Raw genomic sequence first — 23928 nt, forward strand, 5'->3', positions numbered from 1 at the left:
ATCAATCGCAAAGGACATCCCATGTCCAAGGGTGTTCAAAGGCTCTTCTGTCAGAGTCACACACAGTAATAATAGTGTGTGTTTTTTTTAAATACCTCTTAGGTCTGTGAGGGAGACAGGACAGGATGTGTTATTTCCAGTTTACAGAAGACATCATGTTCAAAGAGATAGAATGATTTTCTCGGTTCCTGTGGGTAGGTAAGGGTGGAGCTGGGACAAAAAGTCAGCTCAGGATCCATACTCGGGGCGCCTTGGTGCCTGCTTGGTCAGTGTACCCCAACATTCAGCACCGTGAGAAGACGAGATCTAAGTGCGTCATCAGCCATGTCGCAGTGCCTGTGGCCTAGACTGGGCCAACACAGGCCAGGGTCTTACACAGTTGGGAATTCCTTGATGGGGAGAAAGGTTAAACCAATGTCCCATAGGTTATGCAGCTCTCCGCACCTTCCTCTCTGCGCCATTAGCCCCTTGGTGAGAGTGTCACCAGGGAACCTGCTAGTGGCCAGAGCCTGCAGGAGTGGCCTGAGCATCCTCATAGCCGGGTGCTTCATCTTCATGTGGGTTGTTTCCTGTGCTTTACAAACAGCTCTGTGATGAAGGTCTAACAGGATTTTCTTACTATGGCCAAAGATACTGAAATGCAGAGAGGTTAGATGACCTGCTTATGGGCCACATAGATCATCTAACGGACTGGAATTCAGATATTCTTTCAATCACACTGGCTTTCTCTCAGCTGAGGGATGTGGTTTCTCCTCATTTTGATTTCTGGAATTTCTTTGATAGGAAGCAATGCCTTTTACTCTGTAATTGAGACAAGGTATAAAATGAAATATTAGTCTGCCTCCCATTCTCACCAAACCATAAGTCATCTATATTAGCTCTCTCTCTGATAGCAATTTTGATGATGGGGGAGGGCAGCAGAAAGAGATACTGGACACCAAGATCCTGAAGGGATGAAAGGGGAAGAAAGAGAAACTGCCAAAGTTGTTATGTGAAAACAAGAGTTTAGCTCCCAACATGCTTTCCTGTGACCCCAGATCCCCAGTAATTTGCCTGTTGTCTTATCATCTGTCCTATACTAGGAACCCTTCCTCAAGCATGATTTGTCTTCTCCAGCTTGAACCTTTGATCATGCTGCTTCTCCCAGCATCTCTACCTGCAAACGAGACACCATTTTTCCATGTCCATTTCAGATCTTTCCTGATGCTCCTGCCTGGATTCCTTCTCTTTCTGTTTTGACTTTGATATAAAAGGTCTGAGCACTTTCGATGCTTTTGGCACCTGCTGTATTGTCTTTGAACTGATGTAGAGTTCTTATGTGATTCCCCCAGTAGAGTTCAGAGGACAAGGCCTGTGTCTCATTCTCTCAAGGATGTATATATAGACACACTTATTTCAAATGTGTAGTAAGTCAGTGCTCAAAGAAGAGGGGTCCTCCTGAATTTTGACTAGAATTCATGATGTTGCTTAAGGTCAGTGCTGCTCCACGGGTGGCCAAGTTATGAGGCCATAATAAGCACCTGCCCCTTAGAAGATGGGCTGAGTGTCCTGAGTGAGCTGCTTGGACCTTGAAGAAGGGCTGGGTGGCAGAGAAGACTTCTTGAAAGAGATTGCCTAGGTCCAAATATTTGACTGTCTGAGGCTCTTCTCCAAGTCCGTGGCTTACTCCTTTGGAGGCAAGTTCCTGTTCAAATAATTAGCTGTAGTGACTGTCCTTGGTGATATAGTCGAGGGAAGACTATAATCTCTTGACTCTGAAGTACAGCTCCTCAAACACTCTTTACTGTGAACACACTGACTTCTTTGCAGCCAATGTTTGGATGGCTCTGACTTGTGAACTTTACTTTTCAAAATGACTTCAGTGTGGTGTACTCGAGGTGGAGGTGTTTCTAAGTGGAAACAAGGATCCTAAGATGTCTCAGCAGCTCACTGAATATGCATAGTGCTTAGCAGCTTACAGAACAGTCTTTTACACATCTTACCTCGTGTGGCCTCTAAAGTTACTTCCAGAAATAAGTAGGGCAGGGATTATTACATCCTCTTCACAGATGAGGCTCAGAGCCCAAGAGCCTTGTTGATTGCATGGCTGATGAGGGACAGGGAAGATTCTGGAGCCCACAATTTTATTTTACTAAGCCTGGGGCTATTTCTGCTATCCTCCAAGCATCCTAGATTTTGCCTACCACCACCACCACCAAAATGAAAAGGACAGGATGGCCAGGAGGTAAAATAAACAAATAAAACAGGAAAGAAGAGAACAAAAAGTGAAGCTGTCTGAGAATATGCAAACTAGAACCAGTCCAGAGAGGAACATATTAACTTCATTTTGGCAGATAATTTTATTTTACTTACTTATGCAGATAATGAGAAGTACACACAGGAGGGATACAGGTGTCTCCTCTATACTTCTTCCTTGATCTGCTGCTTAGTCGCTCAGTCCTGTCCAACTCTTTGTGACCCCATGGACTTGTAGCCCACCAGCCTCCTCTGTCTATGGGATTCTCCAGGCAAGAATACTGGAGTGGGTTGCCATTTCTGATACCAGCATTCATTTCCCAATAGAAGAGTTAATAGAAATGGCCAGTACCGCTTTCCCAGCTCCTCGTGCGGACAGGGCGTGAACGTATGACTTAATCCTGGTAAATATGACCAGAGGATGAGTCTGCTGAGAGCCTTCTAGAATAGGGAGGAAAACCTTATATAAAGAATATAAAAGGAAAATCTTCCCTCCTACTTTTTGGGTAGATCATGGAGGATATAATGTCTGAAGCTGCAGCAGCTGCTTTGAGGTTGTGAAGAGAGAAGTTTAAGTGCTGAGGATTGTAAAGCAGAAAAATAATAGAAAATATGCAACTTTTATCTCATTTTTTAAAGCAGTTCATTTACCAGTGTTGCAGCCACTCTACCTCTAGATATTGTCATGTGAACTAATGAATATTCTTATGGTTAAATCCATTTTTAGGTGGATATTCTCTCTCTCTCTCTCTCTCTCTCTCTTTTGTCCACACCATACAACTTATGGGATCTTAGTTTCCCAACCAGGGATCAAACCTGGGCCATCACCAGTGAAAGGGTAGAGTCCTAACCAGTGGACTTCCAGGGAACTGTCTAGGTGGATATTTTCTTATTTGAGGCTGAAAATATTCTAACAGATTCATGGAGTAATAGCCTGTGCTCAATAAAATCTCCATCGAGGGTCCTGGCTCTGTAGGACTCTGTGGATCCATATTGAGAGGTTAATGCCCATCCTACACAATAAGCAAGAGCCTTATCTAAGAGCTATGAAAGCAAACTTGGAATTAAAATATTGCAAAAGTTAATAATAACTTTAATACATTTTTAAAGTGTCAGTAATCTCCATTTTGGAGAACAAGATGGCAGAGAAGTAAGTGAACGTGGAGTACATCTCTCTCCATGGATACATCAGGAATACACCTTCAGCCACAGAGATGCATGCAGAACACCAGTTTAAAGTGGACAGGAGTACCTGACCAGTGGAAAAGAATATACAGAACCACTCAAAACTTGGTAGGATGAAGGAACTAGGGGGAAAAACAGGAGTGTTTGTAGGACTGGACCTGCCCTCGGCCAGTGGGGGAACTGAAGCAGGGTTCCGAACCCCACATCGGGGTAATTTTCTGAGTCAGAGGAGAAACATGTAAGGCTGAGACTGAAACAGCTGATCGGTGGCAGCCTAAATGGAATGAGAATCAGACAGTCCCGGCTGCAGCCAAACATACCCTGGAAAGGGACGCAGGTCCCCTGGAAGGCACAGCAGCTGGGAGCTGGAGTTTAGGGATTCTGGAGCAATCCCTGAGCAAGAGCTGCTGTTGACTGCGGAGAGACAGATCAGGGAGATGTGAGGGAGGAGATTGTGGTGGGAAATGCCTGTGGAGGAAGGCCAGGCAGCCATGGAAGCAAGGTGATACTGCTGAGTCACGTGTAGGGGGTGGGGCCATCACCATAGCCTCTCTCTCCCCACACGACAGCATCGGCAGCTGAACAATAGAGAGGCTGGCCCATCAAACGCCTGAGGCACTGACCTACAGAGGAGGATCCCAGCCAGGGGGCCCCTCTATGTTCCTGACACCACAAACAACAGAGAAGGACCCCAGGCAAGGGAGCCCTCTAAACGGGCAGAACCACGGAGAAAGACAGGCCAAAGAGGCCTTCTGATCACCAGTGACAAGAGGCTCGAAAAGAGACTGAGATAGGGCCATCATTCCTGGGACGGAGGAGTCCGTGCCCCTGCACACTCGGCGCCGCCAGGGTCCCGCAAGCCAAGCAGCTGCGCCAGCTTCACGTTCGGCTCTCCCTGGGGCAGAGCTGCCACCGGCAAAAAAGGTCTTCCGTCTATGCACGCAGGGTCACTTCGGTAGTGTCTGACTCCTTGCAACCTTGTAGACTGTGGCCTGCCAGGCTTCTCTGTCAGGGAGGGGGTTCTCCAGGCAAGAATACCGGAGCATATGGGCCAATACTGGCCGCCATCCCCTGCTAGAGCGCTGTATTTCCTGCTGCCCTAGCCGCCAACCCCCCTGAGTACCTGGTGCTGCCAGAGCATCTGTGACCCAAGCAGCTGCAGCACCTCCACCCCTGGCCCTCACGGGGCAAACCCAGGTCCTCCAGGGCAGCCTCAGGAGCAAACCCCAGTGGACGACCCACATGCAGAGATGGAAATAAAACCACAATGGAAACCCAGGGGCAGTGTGGCTAAGGAAGCAGACCCCAAACCTTCCCACCAGCTGTACAAGCAGCAGATTAAACCCACACGATCAACTAGGCAGACTCTGTGTCCGTACAATATGTAAAAGGTCACTGAGAGCTCCCACAAGAGGAAACGCACCAGCTCTGACAGCTGTGGACACTGGAGGCAAGGACACACAGGAGTAGGGCCAGATTAGAATCTGAGCTGCACCCACAGCAGGTCCAGAGACCAGCACAGTGCTGGAGGCCATCCTAGGGAGGCGAGGGGGACTGTGACTCTCAGCACGGGAAAGGACTCTGACAGCAGTGGCTCAAGGAAAACATTTATTATTTTTATGTATTGACTTGCTCTGTAGATCCTTTTGGATTTTTTCTTTTTCTTTTTTTTTCTTTTCTCTCCCTCTGTTGTAGTTGTCAATTTTACTGGCACAATGAAATCTAATTAAGCTTTTGAACTTTTTTTTTTCTCAGTCACACTTTTATAGTCACATTTTTCACCTCTGTTTCTACATTGGGCTTTTGAAGTTCTTGGGAGTTTTCCTTTTTTTTTTCTTTTCTCTTTTTTTAATTTTAATTTTTAATTTTTTCAACCTATTATTATTTTTCTACATTTATTCCTTTGTTTTTCCTACTGTTCTTTTAACCTTGCAATTAATCTTTAATGTATATAAATATTCTTTATCTATCTCTATTTAACTATGCATATCTATTTTTCTTTCTTTCCTTTCCTCTTAACATATTTGTTAGTTTTGTTTTCATTGCTTTAATACCTAATTGGCACCTTGCTTTAGTTTTGTTTTCCAGTTTGTGTTTAGTTAGTTTTGTTCTAGTAGATATAATTTTTGGTTTCCTTTGTTTGCTTGGTCAATTTATTGTACTTTATTTTTGTTGGGCTGTTGATTTTGCTTATGGGTGTATATGTATATGTGTATATTCAGTCACACTTTTTATTGTTTATATAAACCTCTGCCTCTACATGGGCTTTTGCAGTTCTGTGGAGTTTGCCTTTTTTGTTTTTTTTCTTTTTTCTTTCTTTTTCCATTTTCTTCTTCTTCTTTTCTCATTTTTATAATTTTATTTTATACTGTTAAAAAAGCTATTATATTTTTTCTACATTTATTCATTTGTTTGCCTTTCCTACTGCTCTTTTCCCCTTGCAGTTAATCTTTAATGTATATAAATCTTCTTCATCTACCTCCATTTAACTTTGCATATCTATTCTTTCCTTTCCTCTCAACATATTTGTTAGTTTTGTTTTCATTGCTTTATTCCACACTTGACACCTGACTTTAGTTTTGTTTTCTAGTTTGTGCTTCAGTTAGTTTTGTTCTTAATGGGTAAATATAATTCTTAGTATCCTTTGTTCACTGGGTCAATCTACTGTACCTTATTTTTGTTGGACTGTTCTGATTTTGCTCATGCGTGTATATATATATATATGCATATATTCCATTTTTTAAATTATTATTTGCCTGATTTTGTAACTGATATTTGTCTAGGGTTCATTTTTGGTTTCTCACTTTGGGATATTGTTTTAATCTCACTTAATGCCATAACAAGCCCCATGTGGAATCTTTGTTCCTGACCAGAGATCAAGCCCTGAGTCTTTGGAGTGGGAGCACTGACTCTAAGACCCTATACTACCAGAGAACTAACCCTAGGGAATATCAAATAGTGAGAATTCAACAAAGGAAACCTCTTGAATACAAGTGGCATCACCCAACCACCAGTATCACCCTGTGCAGGATGCCTTATCTAAGCAACAAACAAAACAAAAATACAAACCAAATTATCAGCAGACAGGATTACCACCTCACTCAGCCTTCATCAGAGGAAAAACAAACAACCAAGCAAAAACTCAGCACAAATCTCACAAATCTTACACAAACCACTGGACCCACCTTAGAAGGGCAGAAACCAGAAGGAAGAAATAATTCAACCTTGAAATCTGGGAAAAGGAGGCCTCAAACACAATAAGTTAAAAAAATAATGAAAAGGCAGAGAAATACTACACAAATGAAGTAACACACTAGAAACACAGACGTCCAAATAAATGAAGAGGAAATAGGCAATCTACCTGAAAACAACTTCAGAATAATGATAGTAAAGATGATCAAAAACCTTGAAAACAAAATGGAGAAAATGCAAGAATCAATAAACAAAGACCTAGAAGAACTAAAGAATAAACATACAGAGACAAACAACACAATTACTGAAATGAAAAATACTCTAGAAGGAATCAATAGCAGAATATCTGAAGCAGAAGAATGAATCAGTGAGCTGGAAGATAAAACAGTGGAAATAACTTCTGAAGAGCAGAATAAAGTAAGAAGAATGAAAAGAACTGAGAATAGTCTCAGAGACCTCTGGGACAGTATCAGACACACCAACATTCAAATTATAGGGGGTCCCACATGTCCCTGGTGGCTCAGACAGCAAAGAGTCTGCCTACAATGTGGGAGACCTGGGTTCAATCCCCAGGTCGAGAAGATCTCCTGGAGAAGGAAATGGCAACCCACTCCAGTATTCTTGCCTGGAAAATCCCATGGACGGAGAAGACTTGTAGGTTACAGTCTATGGGATCGCAAGGAGTCAGACACGACTGAGTGACTTCACTTTCACTTTCAGAAGAAGAAGAGAAAAAGAAAGGGTGTGAGAATATTTTTGAAGAGATTATAGTTGAAAATTTCCCCAACATGGAAAAGGAAAAGGTCAATCAAATCCAAGAGGCACAAAGAATCCCATATAGGATAAACCCAAGGAGAAACATGCCAAGACAGATACTAATCAAACTAACAAAGGCTAAACAAAGAAATAATATTAAAAGCAGCAAGGGAAAAGCAACAAATAACATACAAGGGAAACCCCATACCCTTAACAGCTGATCTTTCAGCAGAAACTCTGCAGGCCACAAGGGAATGGCAGGATATATTTAAAGTACTGAAAGGGAGAAATCTACAACCAAGATTACTGGACCTGGCAAGGATCTCATTCAAAATTGATGGAGAAATAAAAAGCTTTTCAGACAAGCAAAAGTTCAGAGAATTCAGTACCACCAAACCAGCTTTACAGCAAATATTCAAGGGACTTATATAGTCAAGAAATACAAGAGAAGAAAAAAGATATACAAAATCTACCCCAAACAATTAAGAAAATGGCAATTGGAACATGTATATCAATAATTACTTTAAATGTAAATGGATTAAATGCTCCAACCAAAAGACACAGACTGGCTGAATGGATACAAAAATAAGACCCATATATATGATGTCTATAAGAAACTCACTTCAGACCTAAAAACACAAATACTGAAACTGAGAGGATGGAAAAATATATTCCATGCAAATGGGAAGCAAAAGAAAGCTGGAGTAGCAATCCTCATATCACACAAAATAGACCTTAAAATGAAGAAAATTATAACAGATAAGAAAGGACACTATATAATGATAAAGGGATCAATCCAAGAGGAAGACATGCTGCTGCTGCTGCTGCTAAGTCGCTTCAGTCATGTCCGACTCTGTGTGACCCCATAGACGGCAGCCCACCAGGCTCCCCCGTCCCTGGGATTCTCCAGGCAAGAACACTGGAGTGGGTTGCCATTTCCTTCTCCAACGCATGAAAGTGAAAAGTAAAAGTGAAGTCGCTCAGTCATGTCCGACTCTTAGCGACCCCATGGACCGCAGCCTACCAGGCTCCTCCATCAGTGGGATTTTCCAGGCAAGAGTACTAACAATTGTAAATATCTATGCACCCAACATAGGAGCACCTCAATACATAAGACAAACACTAGCAGATATAAAAGGAGAAATTGACAGTAACACAATAATAGTAGGAGACACTCCACTAACACCAGTGGACAGATCATCAAAACAGAAAATTAATAAGTAAACACAAGTCTTAAATGATACATTAGATGAGATGGAGCTCATTGATATCTTCAGGACATTCCATCCAAATGCAGACGAATACACCTTTTTCTCAAGTGCACATGGAACATTTCCAGGATAGACACATCTTGGGTCTCAAATCAAACCTCAGTAAATTTAAGAAAATTGTAATCATATCAAGCATCTTCTCTGACCACAATGCTATGAGGCTAGATATCAATTACAAGGAAAAAAAAAAAAAGCCAAAACAAATTGTAAGAAACACATATGACCCAGCAATACCACTTCTGGGCATACACACTGAGGAATCCAGATCGGAAAGAGACACGTGCACCCCAATGTTCATCGCAGCACTGTTTATAATAGCCAGGACATGGAAGCAACCTAGATGCCCATCAGCAGACGAATGGATAAGGAAGCTGTGGTACATATACACCATGGAATACTACTCAGTCGTTAAAAAGAATTCATTTGAGATCAGTTCTAATGAGATGGATGAAACTGGAGCCCATTATACAGAGTGAAGTAAGCCAGAAAGATAAAGAACATTACAGTATACTAACACATATATATGGAATTTAGATAGATGGTAGCAATAACCCTATATGCAAAACAGAAAAAGAGACACAGAAGTACAGAACAGACTTTTGAACTCTGGGGTAGAACGTGAGGGTGGGATGTTTTGAAAGAACAGCATGTATATTATCTATGGTGAAACAGATCACCAGCCCAGGTGGGATGCATGAGACAAGTGCTCGGGCCTGGTGCACTGGGAGGACCCTGAGGAGTCGGGTGGAGAGGGAGGTGGGAGGGGGGATCGGGATGGGGAATACGTGTAACTATATGGCTGATTCATGTCAATGTATGACAAAACCCCCAAAAATAAATAAATTTAAAAAAAAAAAAAAAGAAACACAGACACATGGAGATGAAGCAACACATTTCTAAATGGTTAACAGGTTACTGAAGAAATCAAAAGGGAAATAAAATAATTTCTAGAAACAAATGACAATGAAAACACAGCAACTAAAAACCTATGGGGTGCACGTGTCTCTTTCAGATCTGGTTCCCTCAGTGTGTATGCCCAGAAGTGGGATTGCTGGCTCATATGGCAGTTCTATTTCCAGTTTTTTAAGAAATCTCCACACTGTTTTCCATAGTGGCTGTACTAGTTTGCATTCCCACCAACAGTGTAAAAGGGTTCCCTTTTCTCCACACCCTCTCCAGCATTTATTACTTGTAGACTTTTGGATAGCAGCCATCCTGACTGGCGTGTAATGGTACCTCATTGTGGTTTTGATTTGCATTTCTCTAATAATGAGTGATGTTGAGCATCTTTTCATGTGTTTGTTAGCCATCTGTATGTCTTCTTTGGAGAAATGTCTGTTTAGTTCTTTGGCCCATTTTTTGATTGGGTCATTTAGTTTTCTGGAATTGAGCTTCAGGAGTTGCTTGTATATTTTTGAGATTAATCCTTTGTCTGTTGCTTCATTGGCTATTATTTTCTCCCAGTCTGAGGGCTGTCTTTTCATCGCAGCACTGTTTATAATAGCCAGGACATGGAAGCAACCTAGATGTCCATCAGCAGATGAATGGATAAGGAAGCTGTGGTACATATACACCATGGAATATTACTCAGCCGTTAAAAAGAATTCATTTGAATCAGTTCTAATGAGATGGATGAAACTGGAGCCCATTATACAGAGTGAAGTAAGCCAGAAAGATAAAGAACATTACAGCATACTAACACATATATATGGAATTTAGAAAGATGGTAACGATAACCCTATATGCAAAACAGAAAAAGAGACACAGAAGTACAGAACAGACTTTTGAACTCTGTGGGAGAAGGTGAGGGTGGGATGTTTCGAAAGAACAGCATGTATATTATCTATGGTGAAACAGATCACCAGCCCAGGTGGGATGCATGAGACAAGTGCTCGGGCCTGGTGCACTGTGAAGACCCAGAGGAATCGGTTGGAGAGGGAGGTGGGAGGGGGTATCGGGATGGGGAATACGTGTAACTCTATGGCTGATTCATATCAATGTATGACAGAATCCACTGAAATGTTGTGAAGTAATTAGCCTCCAATTAATAAAAATAAATAAATAAATAAAAAGAAAAAAGAAAAGAAAAGAAAAGAAAAAAACCCTATGGGATGCAACCAAAGCAGTTCTAAGAGGAAAGTTTATAGCAATACAATCCTACCTCAAGAAACAAGAAAAGCATCGAATAGAAAACCTAACTTTACACTTAAAAGAACTTGAAGAAGAAGGAAAAATAATAGTGGAAGGAAAGAAATCATTAATATCCAAGCAGAAATAAATGAAAAAGTAGTGAAAAAAATCAATAGTAAAGATTAATAAAACTAAAAACTGGTTCTTTGAGAAGATAAACAAAATTGCCAAACCTTTAGCCAGACTCATCAAGAAAGAAAGAGAGAAGAATCAAATCAACAAAATTAGAAATAAAAAAGGAGAGTTTACAATAGACAATGCAGAAATACAAAGGATTTTATAACTATAACTATATAACTATTTTGAACAACTATATAGCAATAAAATGAATAGCCTGGAAGAAATGGACAGATTCTTAAAAATGTTCAATCTTCCAAAACTGAATCAGGAAGAAGTAGAAATTATGAACAACCCAATTACAAGCACTGAAATTGAAAACGTGATAAAAAAACTCACAAAAAACAAAAGCCCAGGACCAGAAGGCTTCACAGGAGAATTCTGTCAAACATTTAGAGAAGAGCTAATGCCTATCCTTCTAAAACTCTTTCAAAAAACTGCAGAGGAAGGAACACTTCAAAACTCATTCTACAAGCCACCATCATCCTGCTACCAAAACCAGACAAAGATAACACAAAAACAGAAAACTGCAGGCCAATATCACTGATGAAGATAGATGCAAAAATCCTCAACAAAATTTTAGCTAACAGAATTCAGCAACACATCAAAAAGCTCATACACCATGATCAACTTAGGTTTATTCCAGGGATGCAAGGATTCTTCAATATATGCCAATCAATCAATGTGATACACCATATTAATAAATTAAAAGATAAAAACCATATGATCATCTCAGTAGATGCCGAAAAAGCCTTCGACAAAATTCAGCACCCACTTATTATTAAAACTCTTCAAAAAGTGGGCATAGACACTACCTCAACATAGTAAAGGTCATATATCATAAGCCTATAGCAAACATTATACTTAATGGTGAAAAACTGAAACCATTCCCCCTAAGATCAGGAATAAGACAAGGGTGTCCACTTTCACCACTATTATTCAACATAGTTCTGGAAGTCCTGGCTACAGCAATCAGAGAAGAAAAATAAATAAAAGGAATCCAGATCAGAAAAGAAGAAATAAAGCTCTCACTGTTTGCAGATGACATGATACTGTACATAGAAAATCCTAAAGATAGTATCAGAAAATTACTAGAGCTAATCAGTGAATTTAGCAAAGTTGTATGATTTTGTTAAAATCATACACAGAAATCACTTGCATTTCTCTAATACTAACAATGGAAAATCAGAGAGAGAAATTAAGGTATCAATTCCATTCACCACTGCAGCAAAAAGAATTAAATATCTAGGAACAAGCTCACCTAAGGAGACAAAAGAACACCAAAAGACAGAAAAAATTATAAAAAGACAAAAAAGACAAAAGAACAGACAAAATTATAAGACACTAGTGAAAGAAATCAAAGATGACATAAACAAATGGAGAGACATTCCATATTCCTGAGTCAGAAGAATCAATATTGTGAAAATGACTATACTACCAGATGCAATCTACAGATTCAATGTGATCCATATCAAATTACCAATGTCAATTTTCATATAACTAGAACAAAAATTTTCACAATTCACATGGAAACACAAAAGACCCCGAATAGCCAAAGCAGTCTTGAGAAAGAAGAATGGAGCTGGAGGAATCAACCTTCCTGACTTCAGACTATACTACAAAGCTACAGTCATCAAGACAGTATGGCATTGGCACAAAAGCATAGAGCAATGGATAGAAAGTCCAGAAATAAACCCATGCATCTATGGGTACCTTATTTTTGACAAAGGAAACAAGAATATACAATGGGGCAGAGACAGCCTCTTCAATAAATGGTGCTGGCAAAACTGGACAGCTACATGTAAAAGAATGAAATTAGAACACTTGCTAATGCCATAAACAAAGGTAAACTAAAAATGGGTTAAAGACCTAAATGTAAGACCAGAAACTATAAAACTCTTAGAGGAAAACATAGGCAGAACACTCGATGACATAAATCAAAGCAAGATCCTCTATGACGCACCTCTTAAAGTAACAGAAATAAAAAGAAAAGTGAACAAGTAGGACCTGATTAAACTGAAAAGCTTTTGCACAGCAAAGAAAACTCTATGAAAGGTGAAAAGATAATCCTCAGAATGGGAGAAAATAATAGCCAGTGAAACAACTGACAAAGCATTAACTTCCAAAATATACTAGCAGCTCATATAACAATGCCTGAAAAGCAAACAACCCAATCAAAAAGTGGGATAAAGACCTAAACAGACACTTCCCCAAAGAAGACATACAGATGGCTAACAAACACATGAAAAGATGCTCAACATCGCCCATTACTAGAGAAATGCTAATCAAAACTACAATAAGATATCACCTCACACCGGTTAGAATGGCCATCATCAAAAAGTCTACAAACAATAAATGCTGGAGAGGGTGTGAAGAAAAGAGAATGCTCTTGCACTGTTGGTGGGAATGTAAATTGATACAGCCACTACAGAATACGGTATGGAGATTCCTTAAAACCTAGGAATGAAACCACCATATGACCCAGCAATCCCACTCCTAGGCATATACCCTGAGGAAACCAAAATTGAAAGAGACACATGCATCCCATTGTTCACTGCAGCACTATTTACAATAGCTAGAACAAGGAAGCAACCTAGATGTTCAAAGACAGATGAATGGATAAAGAAGTTGTGGTACATGTACACAATGGACTATTACTCAGCCATAAAAGGTAACACATTTGAGTCAGTTCTGATGAGATGGATGAACCTAGAACCAATTATACAGAGTGAAGTGAGTCAGACAGAGATAAATATCATGTTTTAACACACACACATATATATACGGAATCTTCTTGCCTTGAGAACCCCATGAACAGTATGAAAAGACAAAAAGATAGGATAGTGAAAGATGAACTCCCCAGGTCAGTGGGTGCCCAATATGCTACTGGAGATCAGTGGAGAAATAACTCCAGAAAAAGTGAAGGGATGGAGCCAAATCAAAAACAACACCCAGTTGTGGATGGGACTGGTGATAGAAGCAAGGTCCAATGCTGTAAACAGCAATACTTCATAGGAACCTGGAATGTTAGGTCCATGAATCAAGCAAATTGGAAGAGGTCAAACAGGAGATGGCCAGAGTGAACATTGACATTCTAGGAATCAGTGAACTAAGATGGACTGGAATGGGTGAATTTAACTCAGATGACCATTATATTTACTACTGTGGGCAGGAATCCCTTAGAAGAAATGGATTAGCCATCATAATCTAAAAAAGGGTCTGAAGTGCAGTACTTGGATGCAGTCTCAAAAACAACAGAATGATCTCTGTTCGTTTTCAAGGCAAACTATTCAATATCACGGTAATCCAAGTCTATGCCTCAACCAGTAACACTGAAGAAGCTGAAGTTGAAAGGTTCTATGAAGACCTACAAGACCTTTTAGTACTAACACCCCCAAAAGATGTCCTTTTCATTATAGGCGACTGGAATGCAAAAGTAGGAAGTCAAGAAACACCTGGAGTAACACGCAAATTTGGCCTTGGAGTACAGAATGAAGCAGGGCAAAGGCTAATAGAGTTCTGCCAAGAGAATGCACTGGTCATAGCAAACACCCTCTTCCAACAACATAAGAGAAAACTCTATACATGGACATCACCAGATGGTCAACACCGGAATAAGATTGATTATATTCTGTGCAGCCAAAGATGGAGAAGCTCTATACAGTCAGCAAAAACAAGACCAGGAGCTGACTGTGGCTCAGATCATGAACTCATTATTATCAAATTCAGACTTCAATTGAAGAAAATAGGGAAAACCACTAGACTATTTAGGTATGACCTAAGTCAAATGCCTTACGATTATACAGTGGAAATGACAAATATATTCAAAGGATTAGAACTTCTTTGTTTATTTGTGTATGGTTTTTCCAGTGGTCACGTATGGATGTGAGAGTTGGACTATAAAGAAAGCTGAGCACCAAAGAATTGATGCTTTTTTGAACTGTGGTGTTAGAGAAGACTCTTGAGAGTCCCTTGGACGGCAAGGAGATCCAACCAGTCCATCCTAAAGGAGATCAGTCCTGGGTGTTCATTGGAAGGACTGATATTGAAGCTGAAACTCCAATACTTTGGCCACCTGATGCAAAGAACTGACTCATTGGAAAAGACCCTGATGCTGGGAAAGATTGAGGGCGGGAGGAAAAGGGGACAACAGAGGATGAGATGGTTGGATGGCATCACCGACTCAGTGGTGATGGGTTTGGGTGGACTCCGGGAGTTAATGATGGACAAGGAGGCCTGGCGGGCTGCGGTCCATGGGGTCGCAAAGGGTTGGACACGACTGAGTGACTGAACTGAACTGATATGGAATCTAGAAGAATGGTACTGAAGAACTTATTACAGGGCAGCAATGGAGAAACAGACATAGAAATAGACTTATGGACATGGGGAGAGGGGAAGAGAGGGTGAGATGTATGGAAAGAGTAACATGGAAACTTACATTACCATATGAAAATAGATAGCCAACGGGAATTTCTCTATGGCTCAGGAAACTCAAACAGGGGCTCTGTATCACCCCGGAGGGGTGGGATGGGAAGGTAGGTAGGAGGGAGGTTCAAAAGGAAGGGGATATATGTATACCTAAGGCTGATTCATGTTGAGGTTTGACAGAAAACAGCAAAATTCTGTAAAGCAATTATCCTTCAATAAAAAAATAAATTTTAAAAAGTCCATCTCTTGTCTCAATGAATAGCTGCTTAATAATAACAAAAATCTTCTTCACATCAGTAATTACATTAAAAAATGAGGGGCTTTCTGACTTTTGTTTATTAAAATACTGCTAGATAAATGGCATTTATTTGAAATTAATGTCATGTCATTCATTATTAGCTCCTTGTTGATGGGAGACATTCAGATCTGCATCTTTTTGTTTATATATTCTTGCAGGATTTTGTTTTATTCTTACCTATTTTATTTGTGTAATCATCACTCAGAATTTTTTCCATCCTCAGATAATTTTATATACACTTTAAATTTCTGTGACTCAGTAATCCAAGAATTTGAACTTCCTTGCAACTGTAATATTATGTCTTTTCCACATTTCCCAGCAAGGAAGAAGTAAAAAATGTTCTCATTTTCTCTGTAGTAGTATAAGGAGGCTACCAAAGCAATGAAGCATGTGGGAAAGCAGGACCAGGAGGTTTCAGATCTCTTAATCTCATGAATGAATGTCCCACTATATAACAGCAAATACCACATTTGGGAGACAAAAGACAGAAAGCAAAGAAAACATGATACGTGGAAACTGCAAATTGCCACTGATGTGATAAACTATAATCTTCTAAGAAGTCTCCATGGGTTAATGTGCATGAGGAATGGTTTCTGGAAGGTCTGTCCTGAGTAAAGTTCACTGCCCCAGTGCTGGATTTGCAGCTGGCTTAGCTCAGCGTTTGTGGGGTCCGCAGTACTAGGTAATGTGACGTATTCTTGATGCACAGTTTGCCGGAGGTAAATAAATGGGCTGTGTGATCCAGAAGAGCATTACAAACCTGACAGTGATCTTTCACATTACATCTGTCTGATGGAAGAGCTCTTTGGACATTTCGAAGCCTCTTGCCACATGTGTGTTTGTGGAATATGCAAGCTGTAAGTATGTGTGAAAGAAGTTCTATAGCATGAAGCCAACTCATGAAACAGGGACTTTAGAGTGATAATGATGGCAAGCTAATAAGCAGGCCTCGTGGTAAATAATTCCCCTTTTCTTAAACCTAGCCACAAATGTGACTTTCCTGAAATTTTGCAGCCCTGCTCCTTGTATTGTCTTCAGCAACTAATGATTTTGTTGCAAATGTCAGGGCTGCAATAAGTTCAGTTTTGTCCTAGCAAGTGGGAGACTGATAAGAAACTGAAGAATCACTAATAGCTTTGGCAACAAAATGTGACAAGGCGCATATTACTGGAGGCAATTACACGCATCTCAGGGGCATTCAATAGACTCTAGCTCTGACTTGAATGACCCAAGAATCCACTTGCCCTTTTCGTTTTCTCTGATATCTCCAAGTAATGAAAATATTGAGAAAGTTATTTTAACTGTAAAATTGCAGCAGAGTTCCTTTAAAAAAAAATAAACATTGATTTATCTTGTGACTTGGAAAATGGTTCATTACTCTTCAAAGGGAAAACAGAACCAAGATAGTGCAACTAGCTCATTTTGTCTGGTTTACTTCGCACCAAACCATTCCAGCATCAGCTCAGGAGGGGTGGGTTTTACTTTACCACCTTTGAGGAGGGAGTTAGTTTCACATGCAGTTTTCAGAAAGTCTCTGAAGACTCTGAAGTCTCTAATATTATTGATGCAGCTTATGGAGAAGGTACCAGTGGTAAAGAACCCACCTGCCAATGCAAGTAGACATAAGAGATGGCAGATTCGATCCCTGGTTTGGGAAGATCCCCTGGAGGAGGGCACGGCAACCCACTCCATTATTGTTGCCTGGAGAAGCCCATGGACAGAGGAGCCTGGCAGGCTGCAGTCCATAGGGTTGCAGAGAGTCAGACACGACTGAGGTGACAGCATGCAGCACACATGAAGACTTCGGAAAAGCTTTCCTGAATTAGATGAGAAAATATTCATAAAATATCAATGTAGTCACAAAACAATTATCCACATAAGCTGGTCCCTTCTTTTATCAAGCAACTGAACTGTCTTTACAAGGCAAACTTGAGCTCTCCTCCCGGAGTCTACAGCACCTTTAAACACATGCTACTGTAGGACTCATGACATTTATCTAGAGATGGCAGTATGGGTGTAGATTTGTTCTTTGAGGGAAAGATAATGTAGGGAGGGAAGGCCAAATTTAACCTCTCAGTAAGTATTTAGGTGGTGGAAAAAGAAGCAAAGCCAGTTAAGGAGAGCAAGAAGGAATGGTCAGAGAACAGGGGTGCAGTGAGAGGGAGTGTGTTTCATCACTGACATTGGGAAGAGATTTCAAGCTGGTTGTCTTCGATGATGAAAGCATCCCAGGGCAGACAGGAAGGGTGCCGGCAGGGTGATCGTTTGTTCCCTCTTATTCCTCTTAGTGTCCTTGTTGTTGCCTAGTCCCTAAGTTATGTCAGACTCTTTGTGACCCCATGGACTGCAGTGTACCAGGCTTCCCTGTCTTTCACTGTCTCCTGGAGTTTGCTCTAACTCATGTCCATTGAGTTGGTGATGCCATCCAACCATCTCATCCTCTGTCGCTCCTTTCTCCGCTTGCTGTCAATCTTTCCCAGCATCAGGTCTTTCCAGTGAGTTGGCTCTGCACATTAGGTGGTCAAAGAATTGAAATTTCAGCTTCAGCATCAGTTCTAACAATGCATATTCAGCCTTGATTTCCTTTAGGATTGACTGGTTTGATCTCCTTGCAGTCCAGTGGACTTTCAAGAGTCTTCTCCAGCACCACAATTTGAAAGTATCAATTCTTTGGCACTCAGCCTTCTTTATGATCTAACTCTTACATCTGTACATAACTACTGGAAAATTCATAGCTTTGACTCTCTGGCAAAGTGATATCTCTGCTTTTTTTTTCTTTTTACTTTATTTTTTTTTATTGAAGGATAATTGCTTTACAGAATTTTGCTGTCTTCTGTCAAACCTCAACATGAATCAGCCATAGGTATACATATATCCCCTCCCTTTTGAACCTCCCTCCCATCTCTCTCCCATCCCACCCCTCTAGGTTGATACAGAGCCCCTGTTTGAGTTTCCTGAGCCAGACAGCAAATTCCCATCGGCTATCTATTTTACACCTGGTAATGTAAGTTTCCATGTTACTCTTTCCATACATCTCACCCTTTCCTCCCTTCTCTGCTTTTTTAATATGCTGTCTAGGTTTATCATAGCTTTCCTCCCAAGGAGTAAGCATCTTTAATTTCATGGCTCCAGTCACTGTCTGCAGTGATTTTGGAGCCCAAGAAATAAAATCTGTCACTGTTTCCAGTTTCCCTCCATCTTTTTGCCATGAAGTGATGAGACCAGATGCCATGATCTTGGTTCATTGAATGCTCAGTTTCAAGTCAGCTTTTTTACTTTCCTCTTCCACATCATCAGGAGGTTCTTAAGTTCCTCTTCACTTTCTGCTATTAGAGTGGTATGATCTGCACATCTGAGGTTGTAGATATTTCTCCTGGCAATCTTGACTTCAGCTTGAGATTTATCCAGCCCAGCATTTTGCATGATGTACTCTGCATATAAGCTTAATAAGCAGGATGGCAATATACAACCTTATCACACTCCTTTCTCAGTTTGTAACCAGTCCATTGTACCATGTCTGATTCTCACTGTCGCTTCTTGACCTGCAAACAGGTTTCTCAGAAGACAGGTAAGTTGGTTTGGTATTCCCATCTTTCTAAATAATTTTCCAGTTTGTTGTGATCCACACTCAAAGGCTTTTGTGTAGTCAGTGAAGTAGCAGTAGATGTTCTTCTGAAATTCCCTTGCTTTCTCTGTGATCCAATGAATGTGAGCCATTTGATCTCTGGTTCAGTGTCCTCCCTTTACTCTTCCTCTGATAGTTCTTGCATTTCCCTAGAAGGAAATGCTGTTCTTTACAATGGGTAGTTAAATTTCTAAGAAACCACAGACATCTTTTTATGAATGATTCTAAGTAAATTTATGGTTGTCTACATTGGAAATTTCTCACTGAACTTCAGTGAGTAGGGTAGTGATGTGCGTTATTCACTAGAATAAAGACTGGATGATATGGGGCATAGTCAGGCTCACATATATTCTCTTGTGCTGACAAGAGATTATTGTGCTTGAAAAGATCACTAAAATCTTTGGATATTGACTCTTCTCATTGCTGCCTTTCTGATCTGGGCCCTACCTGGTCCCCCTATTGTGGATCTTACCAACTTTTCTTCATTGCCTCTTTTTTCTCTACCTTCCATAGTTCAGAACTTTATTAAAAGGTGAGAAAAATAATGGCTTTCCTATTCACATAGTCTTCCAAATACCTTTGTCTTACATCTGGAAGTTTGATTTGAAACTCTAAAATAAGAATATAATTACTTGGTCTCTGGTCTTGCTGTGATAAAGGATGAGATGTTCAGTGGCTGGGAAATGTGAATATCAGAGGAGTAAGGTGATAAATCACTATATAAAAATATTATTTACTCATCAAGATAACATAGAATCATAGATGCTAAGGCAGGAGAGAGTTTCAAGAAGGAATGTGAAATAAGTACAAAAACTTTATGCATCAAGTTGAGGGAAAATGAAGATAAATATTAGGTTTTACAAAGTAGCAACAACTGAAATTTCTACATTATTAGACCAAAGGGGACTGAAGTCCGATTACAGAAAATTGTAAAGAATAGGGGATGAAGAGACAAAGATAGGCTCTTGGCATTTTAGAGGCATAGATATTCCAGTAGACCTTCTCGTAAAATACAACTGTGTCTTGAAAAATTGCAACAAACACTTTTCAATGCATTACTGCATTTATTACAAATCTTGGGAGTCTCCAAGAGGATGTGATAGATTAGAACAATGATCAAGAGCTCTGTGTGTGGTTGCATAAATTTTATATGCCCCAGATCTGGAGGGTGACATTCGCGCCATAGGTATGTGAATGCCACCTTCTACAGTTTTCAGGGACTGTGGCAATGGGAGTAGTGAAAGAAGAATAGCGAGCTGAACATTAAGTGAGGACAAAAGTAGTGTTTTCCTGAGAGCAATGCCATACTGTGACAGTAAGACTAAGTCAGAACAAGAAAAGAGACCTGAGTATAAACTCTTTGCATTAAGCCAAGGCTGACAAAATGGGCCAGAGTAGTATCACATGAATAGTCCCCGCTGTGGTCTCACTAGGAGCAAATACATGTCTTCTTTGGAGAAAACCATCTTTTCTTAGCCCTTATATTAAAGTTTAAGTTCTATAAATATGACCTCATTATAAAAAATTTAATAAAATGCAGAAAGATAAAGTGTTACATGATTAAAAATCGAGAGAAACAACAGAGTTAGATCTCCCACACACTTCAAATATCAAAATTAACAGATACTAAATTTGAAGTAACTGCATTTGAATTATGTAAAGAAATACAAGAGGGAAATAAATAAACAACAAATCAAAAGGGGAACAATAACAAAAACTTCCAGGCAGATTTAAAATATAATCATAGAACTTTACATATAAAAATATAATTGACAACATTAAAAGTATAATGAATTTAGTTAAATTGATGAAATTAACCAAAGCTGAAGACAGAATTAGTGACCTGGAAGATAGAGCTTAAAAAAATTACTCAGACTGTAACACATAGATAAAAGATGATGAAAATATGCAAGAGAAATTAAGAGACGTGAGGTTGGAATGAGAAAATCTAACATTAACATAAAGATTAAATCCATCCAAATGAAATGGTCAAAAGAAGCCAAGAAAAAGCAAAGAAGTGGGAAAAAGGGGGGAAAAAACCCCAAAGTATGTGTTATGCTCAATTTTACATGTTAACCTGAGTAGGTTATAGTGCCTGGTTGTTTGGTTAAACACCAGTCTAGATGTTGCTGTGAATGCAGTTTTTAGGTGTGATTGACATTTACAGTTAGTAGACTTTAAGTGAAGTAGATTACCCTCCATAATGTGAGTTGGCTTCATCCAATTAGTCGAAGACCTTAAGAGAAAGGGATACGTTTCCTAAGGAAGAAGGAATTATGCTTCGTGACTGCAACACAGGGACTTGGCCTGAATTTTCAGCCTGCTTGGTCTGTCCTGAGGATTGTGGATTTACACTCTCCTGTGATTGTGTGAGCCAATTCTTTAAAATCATACTGTCTCAAATATTGTATTGGTTCTGTTTACCTTGAGAATCTTGAATTATACAGCATGGATGGTAGAATTCCATGATATTAATAGTATCAATAAATATAAATGGACTAAAGTGAAGTTAAAATATAGAAATTATGTTATAGAAAAAAACAAAATCCAGCTAAATATTCCTTACAAGAAACTCTTAAAACTCAGGGACACAGCATAATTAAAAGAACAATAACTAAACAAATTAAGCTGGAATAGTTACTAATATTAAATAAATCTAAGACTAAATATATTAGGGATAAAGGGTCAGTACACAGTGATAAAGATTAAATTCACCAGGACAACTGAAAATTTCAACATTCTATAAAGTCAAAATGTCTAAAAATATTTAAAGCAAATATTGATGAAACTAAGAAGAAAATTGACCAATTTGCCATCATACTGGGAACTTTCAACATACACTTCTTAGTCATTGATAGGTCCAGAAGCCTGAAAATTAATAAAGACATTAAAGAGCTAAAGATTGCCCTTAAGACTGATCCTGCACTTTCACTTTATGGGGCAAGAGTTCGATCCCTGGTCAGGGTAAGATCTCACATGCTGCATGGCCCAAAATAAACAAATAAAAAAGCAAAGCAAACAGGACATTAAAGAGTTGAATAATGCAATTTATAAGGTTTTTTTTTTTAACAAGTTTATTTTACAGGACATATAAAAATTGTGTCTGTAATTGGCTCATATATCCTACCAAAGTACACATGGAACATTTATAAAAATTGGACACATAATAGATCATAAAACAAACCTCAGGGCTTCCCTGGTTGCTCAGTGGTAAAGAATCTGCCTGCCAATGCAGGCGACATGGGTACAAGCTCTGGTATGGGAAGATCCCACATGCCACCAGACTAGTAAGCCCAGACAATGCCAAACATGTGCCAGAAAACATGTGTTACAACTTCTGAGCCCATGTGCTGCAGCTCCTGAAGCCCGTGCACCTAAAGCTGGTGCTCTGCAACAAGAGAAACCACTGCAGTGAGAGGTCTGTGCACCACAACTGGAGAAAGTCCAAATGTAGCAGTGAAAAGATTCTAAAAATGGCATCTGTCAGATCATTATCTCAGACCATAATGAAAAGTGTTATAAATCAAAACCAAAAAGATAAAAGGAAATTACAATATATTTGGAATTTTATAATCACACTTCTAAACAGTACGTTATTCAGAAAAGAAATTATAATAGAATTTTAAAAATATTATTCAAAACTATACTTGAAGAAATTCTGCAAATTAAACTTGTGGAATATTGAAATGCCATTTTATAGAGTTGATTACCTATAATTAAATTGCTAAAATTTAATGTTAAGCATTCAACTAGTTTTTTAAAAAAATAATATTAAACAAGCCAAAAAAAATTGAAGGAAAGAGACAAGGAAGGTAAGACCTGAAATTTATGAAAGAGAAACAAAAATATAGTTGTAAAGATAAACAAACCTAAAAGTTTTTTCTTTGAAAAGATTACCAAAATGGATACTTATTTTTAGATGTTCAGTCATGTCCGACTCTTTGCAACCCCATAGACTGTAGTCCGCCAGGCTCCTCTGTCTATGGAATTATGCAAGCAAGAATACTAGAGTGGATTGCCATTTCCCTCTCCAGGGCACCTTCCACACCCAGGGATTGAATCCAAGTCTCCTCCATCTCCTGCAGTAACGGGGGGTTCTTTGCCACTGAGCCACCTGGAAAGCCCACAAGGAAAAAGAGGGAGACGTAATAAGAGGAATGAAAACGATGATGTTAAGTAGAGAAATAGCTAGAAACAAGATGATAATTATAGAATACTGTGACTAAACTTGGGCTTCCCTGGTGGTTTAGAGGTTAAAGTGTCTGCCTGCAATGTGGGAGACCCAGGTTCGATCCCTGGGTTGGGAAGATCCACTGGAGAAGGAAATGGCAACCCACTCCAGTATTCTTGCCTGGAGAATTCCATGGACAGAGAAGCCTGGTGGGCAACAGTCCATGGGGTCACAGAGAGTAGGACACAACTGAGCGACTTCACTTACTTACTTATGACTAAACTTATGTCAGTGCATTTGAAAACAGAAGAAATACAGAAATTCTTTAAAAATATAATCTACTAAGTTTGAAAGAGAAACAAAAGCTGAAATAATTGGTCTTACCAGCCTTAGAACCTGAGGTCCTGGTGGTTATATAGGTGAGTTCTATCAATGTAATAAATTATTCCAAGTATATAAA

Source organism: Muntiacus reevesi, chromosome 17 (assembly GCF_963930625.1).
Source record: "Muntiacus reevesi chromosome 17, mMunRee1.1, whole genome shotgun sequence".
NCBI lineage: Eukaryota > Metazoa > Chordata > Mammalia > Artiodactyla > Cervidae > Muntiacus > Muntiacus reevesi.